The sequence below is a fragment of the Glossina fuscipes genome, unplaced genomic scaffold (genome assembly GCF_014805625.2).
Source record: "Glossina fuscipes isolate IAEA_lab_2018 unplaced genomic scaffold, Yale_Gfus_2 2, whole genome shotgun sequence".
Lineage (NCBI taxonomy): Eukaryota > Metazoa > Arthropoda > Insecta > Diptera > Glossinidae > Glossina > Glossina fuscipes.
This window is the reverse complement of record NW_023998416.1, coordinates 28,482,303-28,500,621: the sequence shown is the minus strand read 5'-3', so window position 1 is coordinate 28,500,621 and position 18,319 is coordinate 28,482,303. Positions and strand designations below refer to the sequence as shown.

General features: G+C 33.6%; 1 protein-coding gene across 4 annotated transcripts in view; it reads right to left on the bottom strand.

Annotated features, from left to right (window-relative positions):
* LOC119633197 (contactin-5) overlaps positions 1-18,319 on the bottom strand; it is a 244,755-nt gene that overhangs the window by 101,474 nt on the left and 124,962 nt on the right. The window lies entirely within an intron of this gene.

Below are 18,319 nucleotides of genomic sequence, written 5' to 3'. Positions count from 1 at the left end.
TAAACTAAAGAGTAAGAAATAAATTTTTATTTATTTTCATAAAAACTTTACACACTTCAAGGCTTATGCATAAAATTTGAGTGCGCGCTTTAACGTCTACAACCTTTCTAAAATGAGAAAAACAAAAATTATATTTACTTTAACTAGATGTTCGTTTGCTAGGTTTCAACGAATCTATTGACCTCTTCATTTAAATGAAAGAAGCAAGAACAGATTTCTATTAAGGTAGAGCGAGAGAGACATATGTAGGTTAATTCGACAAAATCCATGTCATGTAACTTCTTCTGTAAAATATAAACAAGTAAGAAAATTATATTCGACTGAGGCCGAATCTCGCGTACCAGCCATCATTAAAATCTTTGCGACCCAGACTCTTATTTATTGTCATTAAAAAATATACTTCATTAAGGAAAATAAACCTACTACCTACGTGATAAGTGATACCCGTATTGCTCGTATTATTCAGAAAAAACTAATCCACCAAGTCATGGCGTTCACCATATTTATTTTAGAACTAACGCATTTTTAGGAATGTACGCAAAACGTTTTAAACATTCTCTCTTGTTTAACTTACGATTAATCAGCATAAAACCTCATAGAACTGAACAAAAAAAAAAAAAATTGAATCATTTGTAACTTTGTGTGGGTATGGTCACACAATTTCTGAATAATGGGTAAAAGCCCAAAAGAAGTATTGTCCAATTTACGATTTAGGTTGACCTTATGCTTTGACCAATTTGGTGCACTTTCAATACCAACCTAAGTACAAAAACCCAGAAGAATGTTAACAACACACACGCCACAGGCACATAGACAGACAGGCATGCCTTAATCAAATCATAATTTCATGCTGACTCTGAAGCTTCCTTTTACGTGTTGTGTTGCAAACATTATGACACAATTAATATACCTCCTTCCTCAGTATGGGTATAAAAATTATAAAATGTGTTTTTCTTGCAGTGAATGTGAAAGCGACCTTTATAATAGACATTTGATTACAATAATGAGAAATCAGCATGAAATGGACGGACGGATATGTAGATGTTTTAGGTGAATTTACGTAACTACGGATTCTCCTCACTTCGACGTCACGAAAATGCAATGCCCCGCATCTAAAAACTGCAAACCGAGTTATACATAAAATCGGGCCTCTCTGCTGAGATTCAAGCCTCATCTAAAATAATAATTATTTTTCTATTGATCAGGCGCCTTGTTATAGTGCATCCGCCCAGCTGCCTAGCTATAAGCCAAGCGACCAAGCTACCTTCAAGAATGCTACCGAAAAGGTACCGGAACAAATTCTCAGTCACTTGATAACGGGGATGTTATTAGTGAGGCATTGTGGTAGCTTGAAATGGATGGCAATGAAAATAAAAATTAGACTCTGATAGAATCCGGTCGTTTATAGGGGATACACCGCTGATAAGAAGGAAGATATTATTGACTGAACCAATGAAGACTTATACATCCAGTGAATTAAAGGCTTCCTTGCCTATTGTTCATTCGCGCATAGTCGGACAGAGGGTCGCGCTATCTTTCAAAATCAGCGTCTGAATATTCTCTTCTTCAAGGTTCGTTCGGTGATGCACTACTTATCATCTCCCGCCAAGTGAGACAAGAGCGCAGCTCTTGCAGTAGATGCTTATAGGGTCGTGCAATAGTATGACTTATGAAAAAAGTAGTCGACGAAAGAAAGATAAAATTCTTTTCCGAAAGAGTCCTTTGCTTACTCTAGGGGTGTGTGTCTCTTGCAGGAAAGATAGAAAACAAGTAGATCCAGCACACCCGATTCACTTTTACCTGCGTTAAAAGTAGATATATTTTGACAACACCATTGGTCAAATTTTATAATAAATAAGCTTAACGCCTTCCTCCCACGAAGAATAAAGCAGAATCGGCGTTTTTCTGAAACTTCTACGATCATCTATTGGTCTTAGTGTTACTGTATGAAGAAACCAAGCGTTTTCTAATTAATTGAATTAAATTTGTATGTTGTATAATTTAATTTCTCTTGAAATCGAACATATTTCCCACCATGAAAATTGAATTGAAAAGAAAATCTTTTTATGAATACAATGTTTATGCAAAAAATTTTAATATACTTTATGCCTTTTCATCTTTTTAACGTTATGAGCAGTCTTCATGTTTCATTTCATTTTCCTTATTTATATTCTTTCATTTTGACCCCACAAAATATATTAAATTAATATGTAATCAAATAATCGTTGCTGAGAGAACACAGAGCAGATCAGATCATCGGCTACTTAGTGAAAAGGAAAGAATAAAAAAAAAATTTGTTTCTTTATAAAACCCAAACTGGATATAGAAATTAGTGGGGGGGAAAACGATTGATTGGCTTACATGATATTTTACGGATTTCATTCAATTACTTGATTATCAGAATTCCTCTTTAAAGTTTACTCACTTTTCTTTTCGTCCTTTTGTATAAATCTTCATTAGATACAATAAAATGATTAAAAGCAAGTCAGAAGGTATATATATATATATATATATGGCTTAGATTGAATCTTATCATACCCACTACTTATTAAGTTTTATTAGCAAGAAAGAAAAAAAGAGCTTTTGATAAGATGCTTCCGAGTATCAAAAATTGACATCTAACGATTTATTTTTTGCTCACAATTTGTGTAGGGAGGTAGCTTCGCCTTTACAGGTAGCTAACTATTCAATAGTAGATGCACTCAATATTGGTAAATATTTCCAATACACAAACATTAATTGCTCTCAGTTCGGATTGAGGCCTTCAATCCATTTTACAATTTCTCAAAGTTGTCCGCTTCTTCTTTCCTCCATTGGTCTAGAATTGATCAAAAGGGAGAAGTATCACATATTCTGCTTCGTAAGGTCAGCCTATTGAATAAAGTCCACTCTCCACATAACGTCTCGTTTTAAAAAAATTTTTATATGAAAAGAATTTTCTATGTTTTATATATCACAAGGGCAATCCACTCGGAACAATATTTGGACATGCAGCATAAAGATGACGTCTGATAGCTGAAGGGATGGGATCATTTTATGAATTCCCCCCTGTAAGTAAAAGCGCTCTCAGAGAACGTAACCTCAAAGTTAAACATTTAATTTTACACAACGAGTAAATCTGTTAAATAGGAAGGAGATCGATCTTTATTTCGGAACCCCTCCCACATAATGGTCGTCTCGAAAAATACTCCTTCATATAGCCAAAAAATATATTTGTTACCTAAGTGTATAATGGTAAACATCAGAATAGCAGAATATTGATATCAGATCGTCAGCATATAAATCTCAATCTCTCTCTCTATTTTGTGGCCAGCTTTGACAGCTTCTTTCGCTTTGTTATGAGCTTTTAATCAAAGTCTTTCTTTCACTGATAACTCGTCCATAGCCGATTTACAATGCTATTGCGTGGAAATGACGATAGCGGGACTAATAGCACACACTTTCCCGGAAACACCACAGTAGACCTCAGAAAAAGTATTTTTGAATTTTCTAGCAGAGAAGACTTTTAAATGTTATCGCATGCAATAAATACCGAAAGTAAGTAACATAATGTTTAGGGTGAGCAATAATGATCACAATATACACGAACAATGTGCTTGAACCTTGCATTCTCATTTAACAAGCTTATGATTTAAGCTTGAGAAAATTAATTAAGCACACCCGGTCACATAATTAGTGAAGCGTTATTATAATAGGTGCTCATTGTTTCTTATTGTTGCATATGCAATAGCAACGACAATTCACTCTCTTATTGTACTAACAGTAGTTATAATATAAGTAGCATCAAGCAATTGTTATTGATATATGGTTGACAATCAATGCATAATGATAGAGCGAGAGAGTGATAGAACGATAGAGGAGGAATTGGGGTTTTTCAATAAAAAAAAAAATATGTCTGGAATGTGTTTTTGTGTAGTTTGAAGAATGTATCGAAACATCTGAGTAAATATTCTAAGATTTTTTGTTATTCATTGCAGCTTTTTCTTCTTTGCTTTATAATAAAAAATTGGATCATAATGTATTTTTTGCATTATAAATGCTTTAAAAAAATAAAAGCAACTCATTTTTTATAATATTTCTAAAGAAGTTTGATTTTTTTATTCATATACATATTATATACATATACATATCTACATATATATATATATATGCATATTTTATTATATTGAAGAAAATGTTTATAAAAAGTGCATTTATGTGGAAATATTTATATTTACATATTAATCATCCTTAGTTGAAAAATGATTGCAAAATATATTATATTAAGAGCTTCAGTGTTGAGCAAGAGAAAATATTTTTGTCAGAAACTTTTGAATAAAAACAATCGTAATATGTAAGGTGAAGAAGCTCTTAAAAATGAAAGCAATATTCATCTAATAAATGCTTATCAGAGGCGAATGCATATACTGTATATATCTGATAAGATTTCAAACGTTTGTTTTTAGAAGTTAGATGCAAAAGTAACATTTTTTTGTTGGTTTTACTTGTACAGGATGCTTACAACTTACAAGATATCAATTGCATCGAAACTTTTAAATTTTCTAAAATCGAGATAAAATTTAAATTTCTTTCAATTAATTCGAGTTCAAACACATTATTATTTTAGGGTCGGTATTTCTCCAATTACTTCATAATAAATGAGTAATTAGAGACAAGAACTAAATGTTAAGTAGAGAAGATTAGTTTTTCAAAAATTCTATGTAAGAGGAAGTCGAAACTAATTCATCTTTGATCAAATTTCGTATACCGACTCTGTTTTGTCAAAGAACTTATCTTCGTGTTTCTATCTCAATGGCAAGTAAAAATATTATGGCGGGCCAGGGTCTGCTGTTCAGTACCCTACATCATTCTAAAGTTATTCATATAACGGCTTTTCAATATAAAACGTTGTATGGAAAGGAGTCGAAAAACTCTCCGATCCGAAGCATTTTCAATAGCGTTCGTCTTTCGGCCCAAACATGGCGATGCACCAAATTTCATAAAAATCTTTTAAAAATTGCAATCTGTAGGTTGAAGAGCAGAAAACAAGACACACCGACGGACGGACAAACGCGATGTAAAAAAAGGTAGGCGTATCCCAAGTTGTTCTCTGAACTGTACATATCAACACAAATTTGTGCCACAAGTGGTGTAGGATAGAATAACTAAAAGTACGCCTTATATAGATCTAGCTCTCAGAGGAGCCCACAAAGTCTAGGATGGGCCAAACAACTAAGTCCGTGCCATTAAAATTTATAATAGAAAATTTGTGTGTCACAAGGCTACAACGGATCTTCTTATCAAAAAATGCTACAAATTATTATTTGAATTTTTTCACTCAGGCAGTGCTACGATAAAAATGTATTTTAACCTTTGCAGTAATAGAATTTTAACAAAAATTTCCATATTTCTTTAAGATATCAAGACGTACTGTTTTTCACATATTTTTCTCGAGAAATATTAAGAAGCCGAGGCTGACGAGTGGATCACCAAAAAGACACAATCCAATGTAATCTCCACAGAGCCAAATTTTGCAGCTGTGGTCGCCACTTAGCCCAGACCGTTAAGAGCCACGACTACTAAATTGTTGTTCTTGCTCGTTACTATAGTCATTAACAACGCATCAATTACTGATTGAGTAGACACATACTATCCCCTCTCTTTTCCCGCTTCTTTCTGGTCGGCACCTTGTTATACATATAGGGGTCATCTCCTGAATGATTGGTTCCGTTATAAATAAAATTTTCTGGTACGGTATGCATACACGTAGCGGAAGAGTCCACGGCAATGTATGGCAAAATAATTGCATTAGTGGCAACAAATCTAATTTCATGGTTTCAACAATACGGCGTTAATGTGCAGTTAAGGACAAAGAAGAAGAGATTCAAGAAATGATTCTGAAGCGATGAGTATGATAAAAAAAAGTTGGGTCTTATGCAAGTCGTTGCGAGTATTGAATTTATCCACAGAAGTAAAAGTACGAACATCGCGCAAGCCGCAGTTCCTGTAATCATTCAAGTCTTGCAGACATAATTATAAAAGGACTGACGATGAGTACTACTAAGGAGACAGGCATGGCTCAATTGATTTGAAAACTTCAAACGGATTGGCAGATTTTTGAACTACGTATCAAATTTGATGTCAAACTTAATACACACTATCCTCGAGCTAGCTGATGGCAGAAAATATACTTTGCGATGTAAGGAGCGGAGAGAGAAGTAAAATGAAATGTTAGTAAATTTATCGAAAGAGTATATGTGTGTGTTTACAGACATCTTTCCTGGCAAAAATTACTCACCCACAAATGTATATTTTTATAAACACATACTTATGTGTTTGAACACACTTTCACTCATGTTTAATGTCTTATATGCTTTAGATTGTTGTCGATAAAAAAAAAAAGGAAAAGAGAATAATAGGGAAAGAAAATCATTTTGGAAATGTTTTAAGCATTTAAGAAATTTATTGCTTGAAATTTCATGTAAATAAAATATTAGCCAAGAAAAGCATAGAAAAGAACAATTGTTCTTTTAACAATAAATTATGTATGCAGATATATTTGCAATAGTGTGTGTTATGTTCATAAGAGATATTATAATAAATGCTTAAAGGATTAAAGTATTTACATAAAGTGCTTATGGTGGAATTTGCCAAAAAGCTAAAATTGATCTGAGTACCAAAGTTTAAATTTTTTTCTTTTTCTCAAGTCTTATCTGCTTATTATTTTGCTAGAAAGTAACAATAATTGGAAGAGACTTAAAATATTAAATTCAATGAAAAGTTTTGCAGAGAAACGAGACCACGTTTTTGTTATCTACCTTTCTATTGCAATTTGGAAAGTTTTTAGAATACATGAAAATGAGCGAAAGGCTGCAGGCACTGTAACGTCTGTTCGTTCTATGCGTTCGCTTTTCTGTTGTTATTATCGCACACGATCACGCTACCCGACCGTAAAAACAAAAAATATATATGTAAAAAAGGCTGACATTAACATAAATGGTTAAGAAATAATAATAATTTATCATCAAGATAATGAGAGTTTGATTTAAATTTAACTGACAAAGGTATTTGCCTGATTATAAAACATACTGGGTTCGAAAAGTGAAACCAATATTCAAGTTAGATCATTATTGTTTCAGCTGCGCTTACTTTTGCACGGCACGAAAATTAGTTTTTTTCCAACTCTTACAGCAGTTGTTGTAATTTTGTTGAGCAACCAAGTTGCTTTAAATTTTGTTTGCGAAATGGATTTTCTTGTGCAAATACATTTGGAATGGTGCAGAGAGCCTTCAATGAACAGACTTTGTCGGAGAAAAAATTTTTACTCGCGGTATGAACAGCTCCAAGAAGGCCGCGAGCGGTTTGAAGACAAGAAGCACCTCGAATAGTCATCAACCTCTACCGATGGAAGTCACGCTTAGCAAACATCAAAGCCCGCCGAATAACAAATAGAGACCTTGCAAACGTTGCTGATATTTCAAGCGGATCAGTCAACAACATTTCAGACATTTTAGAGGAACAACAGCAATTCGCTTTTTTTTGAAATGGAGCCTCCAGTTAAAATCAGTGAGGAAATGATGTCTGTCTATCAATCGGCCATGAAACGTACTGTTACGGGAAACAAGACTAAGGTCAACGCATACCACCAGGAGTCAACCTATCGATCCAGCGTAGATCGTGCAAAAGGTGAATCACGCCAAAGTCGCTCAAAAATCAAGGTGACGGTAACAGTTTTAAGACGGCCCACCATTAAATACCCTACATCACTTCCTTTAGTATAGTTATTCATACAACGACTTTTCAATATAAGCTTTTATATGGGGAAGTAGTCGGAAAAGTGGTCTGATCCGAACCATTCTCAAAAGCGTTAGTTCTTAAGCCAAAAATACCTTAAAAATTCCACCTTTTGGGTTGAACAACACGGCCGGGCGGACAGACAAACTTAGATGAACTCAGAATCTTTTCCATCGATGATGTAATAAAATAAGAATACATTTTAAGTCCTTCTGGATATCGCATACATCCACATCTGCCTAATATATCGTCTTTTACCACAAGTGTATTACAGTATAAGAAAAAAAAAAAAGAAAAGGGTTTGTGCTCTGCCTGCAAATATTCGCAAAATAGCTTAGAAGGGAATCATTGCCAAGGATTGCATTTTTCCATACATTCGCTAAAAAATTGCGCCTCTCTTAGCCAACAATTATTTTCATTGGCTTCGTGGTATCCGAATGTTTAAGATGTGTGCCTAAATTATCCTTCTCTGGAAATGTGGCTTTTTGCTTGCAAAGCAATACAAATTAAACGATAAAATTGGTTTGTTGCCATTCTCCGCTGATGTGTAGCATATATAAGAAGAAATGATTAGCCTTCAAGATAAACGTGAAGGGTGTATGAATACATAGATTTACACATACATACACATATATATATTAACATATATATTTTTTCATTTTGGCTTTGAATAATTCTAATGACAGGATGCTAATGAACGTAATAATGATTTTGGAAAGTATCCAGTTTTTTCTTTCTTCTTCTTTTTTTTTTCAGATTTATCAAAATTTATACGAATACAATGAAATTTATCAACAGTTTCTGTTCTGTTTATACTTCTTGTTGCATATCACAATCACAACTAAATCGTTAGTCGAAAAAATAAACTTCGATTGATGGAAGTTTCACTGTATAGTTTGCCCGGGTGGAATATATCACGGAAAAGAAAAAAAAATTTAGCAAAAACAATCTCTTAATTATGCATACAAAAGGAAATGATGAGTAAGAAATATTTAAGCTTAGGTTTTATTCACTTGCTTTATGACGCAAGTCCACAATATTCTGAATAATTCATTTCGCGAGTAATACCTCCTACCAGCAATGTGTGCGTGGGATTAACGAGCAAGTGCATACAATTACACAGAAAGGGGCTTTAAGTGCAGTATAGTATAGTTTCTGTATTCATTTAACGTGGAATACAGAAACTACTAAGTTTCAAGTCTCTATAGATTTCGTAGATGCTTTATTAGGGTAATCTTGGGTATTAATGTTTCAACTACGAGAACGTCCCGCTTCAATCGGCTAAGATTATTTCTTATTTGATTAAAGAGATAAAATTCCCTTGAAAATTGTAGTCGCCGTTATTTGAAAAGTTCACTGTAGAAATATCTTGAGGATGCTTAGTCAGAATGAAAGTAATAGAGTAGTGCACAATGATTTAATTGTTCAAATTAAGTGAAGCCTGTTTTCATCTTGAGAACATATGAAACGACAATATTTGCATTGACGGAATAGTTTGCGTGCGCTCCAACCACAAGCAACGAGATGATAGCCGCTGCGCTTCGATGCGAAGCTTAGTACGTGTGCGACTTAGGTAGCCGCCCAACACGGCTACGCTTCCACGTCATCCAATACTAGCCCAATAACAGATGCAGACGGAATTTCAAACACAACATTTCAAGTAAGTACCTTTTGCTAAATATATATAGAAAATCAAAAGTATTGGAACGAATATTGTAATTAAATTGCGAAATTACGCGTTTTGGTTAGTCAAAGTTGAATCCTAGTAACGCATAGTAAGTATCATTGACAATTAGCAGATTGCCTAAGAAACCATACCATTCCAAAATCTATTGGTTATGATCAAGTATCTCATTGTTCATTATCGAACATATTTTATAATTTTATACAAGCGCTTAGTTGCTTGAAAGCTGTTACTCAAAAGTCCTGGTCTTTTCGCGGCAAATTGTTATGAACTTCCCATGCTCTCCGCGGCGAACGAGTTACACACGCTCTTGTCATTCTCCCTATAAAAAATTTTTGCACCATTGCGCGTTTACGTCACCAATTTTTTTTAAAACCATTATCGACAACTTAACAACCACCAGCAAACAAGCAAAATAAATCGAATTGACATTCGATATATAGCTCGCAATATTCACTGCCGGACGAGACTGTGTCTGTGTGGTGTGTATTACACCAGAACAAAGAACCCCCATAGTGTGACCTCTAAGAATTTGTTTTTAAAATGCTAAGCTTTCCTTCGAATCCAATATAAATATGGAAATATAAAAGAGAGCAACAAACCTCAATTAACTCAAGCAAACGTATAATAGAAACGCGAAAATTCTAACTTTTCGGAAAGAAAAAAATATTAGCCATCCCTACCCGCTAATAAATATATCAAATTTATGATACATTTTATTAATTGTAACTGTGACAGTGGAATATTTGATACAATTTTAGTTTAAATTTTCCGACAGCTTTGGCAAACACAGCCCTCACCCAAGTATTGTTCCATCATCATAAACTGTTATGAATATTTCTAAAGGTGCTTCAATGTGTGGTGCATTTGCAAGTGGCTCAAATGCTCTTTCGAACCCTGATCAACAGCATCTACAGGCCAAGCACTTTTTTAAGGACGATAGCCATTTCGTATCTAGCGTACCTTAAGGATATGCATCCCTCTGGAGATATCTGTAACGCTGTCCTCATGTTGCGACCTTGAAAATTGGAGTAAAAAAATACAATTTTTCGTTTTTTTGGTCAAGCAGCCATTTCGACGAGCTACTATATATATATAGATGCGGTCGTAGGCAGAGAAAGAGAGAAAAAGACAGTAGGCCAGTCACAATATCTGTAACTAATAATAAATTAAACCGAAGCGGTGCTATGCGGTGTACCTGCAACTTCAGAATATCCAGGCAGCGGATTAGTTTTGTTAAAACATTCAAATGGTGGACAAACCCCTTTCAAATGCGCAGAACAGTAGGCCTAAACGCAGCAAGGCACACGCTAAGCCGATGCTCAAAAGCGCCATGGGCATGTTTTGTCCTAAGTGTAGATATTATTGAATCAAAATTTCGCTTTGTTCAATAATGAATACAATGGTATCGAAGGACTTGCTCAAATTTTGTTGTAATATACATCTGTATAGAGGAACTAAAATTTGTAAAAATATGTAAACAAGGCATCTATCTATCCAGTGTCGCTATGAAATGTAATCTAAACGTTTCCGCATCTGATTGTCACTTCATAGTGGGTGCGCGTTAGTATGATCAGCACAACTTATAAGACAAACAAAAGCTCATATCCAAATTCAATATGAGATAGACTTGCATTGGTATTTAGTATAAAATTTCAATCGGATTTTCACTTTTCATTTCAATCAAATGAATTTTAATAGAAAAGGAAAAAAACAAACAAAAAAAAAAAATTAAAAGAAATACCTTAAGTCTTTAAGCTTTAGCCAAGCAACCGCAAAAGTTTTAAATTAATCTTCATAAAATGAATTTGCTTCCGTGCTATTGTTGATTTAAGAAAATAAAAGAGAAACATCATAAATCTGGGCCAAATATGTGCAACAATTTCTTAAAAGTTGTTTTAAAGAAACTTTTAACAGAGAGAATGACCGACTGGTTCGGTCTCTTCAACTCAACCATAAGCATATATATAGAACTCCAGTGCCGTTACCATCACCATCACTCATCAGTCCCTTTCATTACTTTTCTTATAGCAATTGTCGCCATAATAAAATTTAGTTAATTTGTTAATATTCCCATTAACACATGTACAAAATGTCTATGTATTACTATGTAGGTATGAGAGCTTTTATTAAAACAATGATATATAAAAAATAAAAAAGAAACTTATGAAAAATGGTTGTTTATGTTGCCTAAAACGATAATTAAGATTAGCTTTAAATGCAATGAATGCAAAGAAAATATATTAAAGAAGAAAAGTTGTTGGTAAAAATTATCAGCAAGAATGAATGACTAAGAGAGAACGATGGATTATGGCGCTGCTTTGCTTTTATATAAGAAATACCTCTGCCCACATGGGATAGTTAAAAAAGCTGGAGAAGGGGAAGAGAGAGGTGATGGTAAGACGGCGAAGGCAAGAGAGGGAATGAGAAGCTTGCCGGTATTAATGTGTAAGAAGAAATGTCTCTTGCCGCCGCCAAGAATTTATGTTGAAACTTTGCCGCATTAAAAAGATTTAAAAATTTTTGTCGTCTTCTTCTTATCCTTTCTGATAATTATTATTACAGTTGTTGCTGTTAAGTTATAAACTTAAACATAAAACAGACTTTATCATCTCTATGACTTTTGAAGCGCATAGCTGTAGCATTGAAGTGTGTTAGTCAGTCGTAGGGAAACAGCAACGACATCTGCTAGTTAAACATTGACTTGAGTATAGCTATGCCGCTGAAGATGACGATGATGCTGCTGTTGCTGTTGCTGTTGCTGCCGCTGTTGGTAATGCTGCTGTTGAACGTCGCTTAGTTCGCCCTGAGTTGCTCTGATTTTATGATGCGAATGACAGTAAAGGATTTAATAGGAAAACTTTTCCCAAATTGGAAAATTATATTTATACAACACTATCAGATAGATGCTGGATAACGAACAAATTATTATTAAAATAGAAAAAAATCATGACAACGTTGCATTTTGGGTAGAAGTAACATAGGATTTATTATAAATTTTTTTTTTTGTTTCCTCTTTGTAAAAGAATGAGAAATTTAAGAAAACGGGCGAAACAAAATACGAAAATTTCGTTATAATTTCCGTTTAAGCGAGAGAAAAGAAAATGAAACGAAAAAGTTTACAAGAAAGAAGAGGAAATGAAAACTCGGAACGGCAGCTGCCGCTGATGCGAGTTTTGAAATGTCAGCGACATTGAAAGAGAAACAGACACAGATGAAATGCAGATTGTGTTACCATGTGGAAAATGAGAAAACGTTCAAGCGAGAAAAGTGACATTTGTAACTGAGTGTCTTACACTGCTGCTGCTACTGTGTAACTTCCTTTTCCTTTATCCATCTCTATCTCTATCTCCATCTATCTGTTTCTCTCTCTCTCTCTCTCTCTCTTTTTTTCTCTATCACTCTCTTTTGCTTTTGGCTCTACTTTCCTCCCTCTCTCCCCTTTGTTTTAGTCTTCGTTCGATTCATTTTTTGTCTTCGTTTCCATTTCATTCGATTTCATTTGTAATTTTCCGCATAATAAGAAAACTTTTAAATAATTCATTAACAATTTTCAAGTGTGGATGTATTGCAATAATAAAAATACAATAAATATAACAACGCAAACAACAACAGCAAAACCAAAAACAGCGTAACCGCAACAATGAATGAGTTACGAACAAAGGATATTGAATCATTAAAATTTCAATATCTCACCTCAACGAAGCTCGTAAAGAAAATACTATTCATTAAATATTGTACATTTTAAATTAACATAATTATTGTTAACATTGTTATCGTCATTATCATCATCATCATTATCATTCATCATCATTATTATTATTGTTATTATTATTATTATTATTATTATTACTATATATACTATATACTATATATATACATATATACGTACGTATATGTATATACATAATATAAATAGAGGGAGAATGTGGTTGAACTGATATTAATTGCAATGCATAAAATTATTTATATGTCGAGATAAGATGATGTTCATGATACTGATGATGATGCAGCTTTCGTTTCGTTTCTGCTCGGTAATGAGAATGCTTATGTAAATCCAAAAAAAAAAAAAAAAAAAACAGAAACAAAAACAAAAATTAAATTCAATGGACAGTAAGTATACGGGCAATGCATCACATCGTGCCCATATATATGTAAAGAAAAGTAGTATTGTAAACTTCTTTGTTATTATATTTATTTTTATAATGAGTGTCAGATCTATTGGGCGAGCGACTTCGGATCACAACGTTTTTCAAAGAAAGGAAATTCAGATAGAAAGTTAAGATTAGACAATGAATAAAAATTCGATTCGATTGTAAATTTTTCCAATGTTTGCTCTCTCTTTCGCTCTATTTCTGCACTAGTAGTTTACAGATATGTTTTTAACGCTTTTCTCTTATTGAGGTTTTCTTGTGACGTTTGTTTTTGCTAGTATTCGATTTCTAATGAAGCAGTGCGACACGTTTGCAAACAGTTTAAATACGTTAGTAGAATTCGTTTTCGATCAGTGTGACTTATGTGATTATCTAGCACCAACTCGGCTTCTTTATAATCGTTCCGTGAAATGAACAACGAAACATGTTATGCCCTTCAAGAAACTTCGTTTTTCTTTGTTAATGAGGCATACAAATGCAAGCAATGAAAATTGCATTACGATTTATATGCATCAGCTCTTCCTACGAACTGGTTGTATAAATATTATCTCAGTCAATGATAGGAGTCAACAGTAACACGTTGGTCTTCGTGGGTTCAAAACTCAGTGCGGATTTTTCATCATAGATCATAGCTATAGCATGTCTAGGCAATTTGCACAAGACTTATCGCATGTGGAAACACATTCACTAGGCTGCGGCCATTCCCCATCGCTTTGTCTTTTCCTATCGTGCGTTCTTTTTGATCATCGCCATGCCACACATATGGTGGACATCCCATAAGTGAATGATCATAATAAAAAAAAAAAAAAAAAAAAAAAAAAATTGAGTTAAAAAATAGGAAAAACAGGTGGATAAGTCATTTTCCACTTGAGTAGCTGTAAACGTAATTGCTTTCAGCGATAACGCGCAATATATATTTATTTATTTATTTTAATGACATTGCACAAAAAATTAATTTTTATGCAATAGAAGCGCAAATAAGCGGTAGTATCAAAGCCCATACATCCGTTAAAAATTCAATTTTTAACAAAAAAGAAGAAATAAAAATGAGAAAAGTGCGACTTCACTACTAGTGCTCGTGATCGAGATCTCTTACGACCGACCAATTACTTTTTTACTCAAAAAAAGAAAAAATGCGTACTTTCGAGTAGTAATTTGAATTCTTTGAGAAAGATGGAAAGAAAATGTCAAGAGTTAAGCCAAACAAATAAAATCTAAAACTAAAGTGTTAAAGCATTAGCGTCTAAAGCTATCTATCGGCTTCACTGAACACTCTTATCGCACTTGAGATTTGAATCCACGACTGCTGACTTGTTAGTCGAAGCCCTTTGCCTACTTGGCCACTTAGGTGGATAAAAAAATTATATTTTTTCATATTTCTCTTGTAAACCAAGCGTTTTTTTTTTTTCTATATAACACATAGCGTTCATGTGATTACATAGCTATGCAATAAAGAACACATGACACCTAAGAATGCCGTCAACAGCTCACAAAGATCTGACTTTAATCATTTGAAGTCATTGATTTCTACCATCAGAATAATATTTTTCGATGGCTCGTTGGAAAATAGTAAAACAACTTTCCATTTGGATTGGCGATCAAACGTTAAGTGCACTTTGGTTAAGTTAATCCTCATCGTAATACAGAAACAAACAGCGTACGCAAAACAAAACCGTAATATTATCCCTATCCCTTTGCAAAGAAAAAGTGAAATTACACAAGTCTAAAGCGTTAAAGTTGCCATATCACAAAGGCATCGAACAAGCAAGCCTTGGCCTCGTTTTTTTGGCAGCACGATTGCTACTTTTGAACACTGTTCTGTTGCGCTCAATTCAAAGTGAATTTTAAATTTTAAATAATAATGAAAAACAATTTTTTTTTCCTATTTTTTTTTTTTTAATAATTAGGTCTATATCACCCGTGGACATTCAATTGGATTCTTTTAGCTTTTCGCAGATTTTTCCATTGTGATAGATACTGGAAGAATCGGAACGTCGTGAAATTTTGACGGATTTCGTTTGAAGCTAGCTACGATCCAAAAAGCATAAGAGATTCGTAAATAGTGATGCCGTGGTATGCACTTATTAAGCGATGTGTTAGAAATTGTAGAAGTTGCGGGGTTTTTCACACAACTCAACGATAGACCTGAACAAAGATGGATTCTTTTCTCCCAAAGAAACATAAAACACTGTGTGTAGAACGCGAGTCGCAAGACTAATACAACTAAGGATTTAAAATTTCGCTGAATATCGTTTAACTTGACTGCATATAAGGCAGTAATTTTGAAACCTTTTATCATAGGCTACTCCATGTAATACAATCACTAAAAATGCTTGTCATCTAACAAAAATAAAAAAAAAAAAAAAGTAGAAAAAGTGTGCTTACGAATAGTACGTACGTAGCCTAGTAAAGAGCATAGAGCAATGATATTCAAAACTCTTTGCGTGTAGGTACGAAAACATTTCAATAGGATTGGTTATTAAAGTAAAGCGCTTTACAAATTGGCATAGCACCAAATAAAGGATATTTCATCGACTATATTCGCAATCTCTCAACGAGCAGAGAAAACTATTGATATTGATGAACTCAGTAATAGCCTTCTTCCTTAGTATTTGTTTGAATTCGAAACTAAAAGTCAGTAGTGGCAGTCTCGTAGAGACTGATTTATCTCATTTTTCAAAAAATTGCTACGAATGTGTTTTATAACTACATTAACGAAAACCCTATTAAACATCATTGCATGCAAACGTATCCTTACCGTAGGCATATGTAAACCTATTTGTATATATATATATATATAGACATATATATATATATATATATATGTGAACATATTTCCAGACGTGTATTCCTATACATGTAGCTAATCGTGTACGTTGTAAGCTGCTTGTGTATATTAACAACATGAGAGTACGTTCGATTGGATAAGTATGTGTACCTATGCACATATTTATGCATGTTTGTGTACTTGAATGCAGAGAGTTTAGCATGCACGTGAAAATGAACGCAATTATTACGTGAGAATTATATTAAAACTGTTGCTAAAACAATAGCTTTGTCATTATAGTCAGACTACTACTGCTACTAATAATACTACTACTACTACTGCTACTACTACTCCTCTCGATTTTCCCTTTAAATTCTTCCACCATAATCCGCACCCTATCGTAATATTCTTAGATTTTATTCTATTTTTGCAATCTAAGGTTATAAAGTGTAAAAGCCAGCATTCTTTTTCGATGTTGTTATGTACGAGTGTATTGATGTTGGGAAGAATAACATTTTCAAGAAGGTTTAGCTTTCAATTCTAAACAAATGTATTCACATGATTATCAGTAGACGTGTATTTATATTATATATGTGCGTGTGTATGTGTATGTATGTATGAATGTACATATAAATAAATATCCATGAATATGCACCTACGTTGTGTACATGCACGCATACGTACATGGACGTGTCTGCGTCTGATTGTAAGTTTCAGCAACTTGGCGTCATATAAGTTGAGGGAATTACTGTTAATTGTACGTTCAGCTTACAATTCTTTTTGTAAAGAGTTTACGTTGCTTTGTTGCTATTGTTGTGTTTGTTGTTGTTATTATTCTTATTCTTATTATTATTATTGTTGTTGTTGTTGTTTTTGTTGTTGGTATTGCTATTGTTTGCTTATTGCTGTTATTGCCACTTGTGTTGTAAATCGGCACAAGGGAACTTAATATGTTCTTCTTGAATTTTCATAAGCTTCATAATTGGATTTTAGACTTAATTTGTGATAACAATAACCGAAACAACAACAACAACAACAACAACAATATCGACGAACGAACAGAAATAATTACAGTATTTATAAAAATTAAGGCATACATGTGTGCTGTACAATGAGTGTAGTTATTAGAAAGTGTCATAAGATTGCAGTTTAAAAATGTCTCATTTAAAAAACTTTTATTAAAATGTAGACGGTCATCAATGGCAATTTTGATGCTGACGATATATAACCAGAATTAACATAATATGCCCCTAGGGGTACGATATCAGCTGTAGCTCCTTTAGAGAAACTTCTTTATGCCTTCAAGTCGCTTAACATTCATAGTTCCACATGGTAATCTTTGCTTCACGAAGACCAAAAGATCATAAAATAAAAAGAAAATTAACCAAGAACGGTGTAGCCGTACGCTAGACTTTTAAGCAAGAAGATGGATAACATTTGCTGCCCCTTTAGCAATCCAATACGTCGCGAATGAATTTAAAATACAGGTTCGTCTGCTTAGGCAATTTATCTAAGACTTTTACACTGTTTTTGTTTACCGTATTCATTGAAAATCAATTTTAAGTCCACCACTGCTCGTACTTTTTTGAACACATCATCCGTTTTTTAGAATAATCGATTTGCGATTTGCAATTCCACCGATTTAGACCAGAAATGTTTTTTGAATACACAACAATTGCTTTCCTCAATCAAATTTTTTTCTGGTTGACTAACATCTTCACTCATAAGCAACTTGCAGAAAACCAAATTTTAGAGATATGATGCAAGCTCGTCTTTAATGTTAGCAAAGTCGCCTTTTATTTGTGAGATTCGAGATTTTACTAAAGGAATAGAAGAACTCGCAATACATTTACTATTCAAAATATTATCCATTCCTGACCCCCTACTTTCTTCCATCTTTCAGGCAGCGTATCAACCCCATATCCAAGAAAAGTGTTCGCG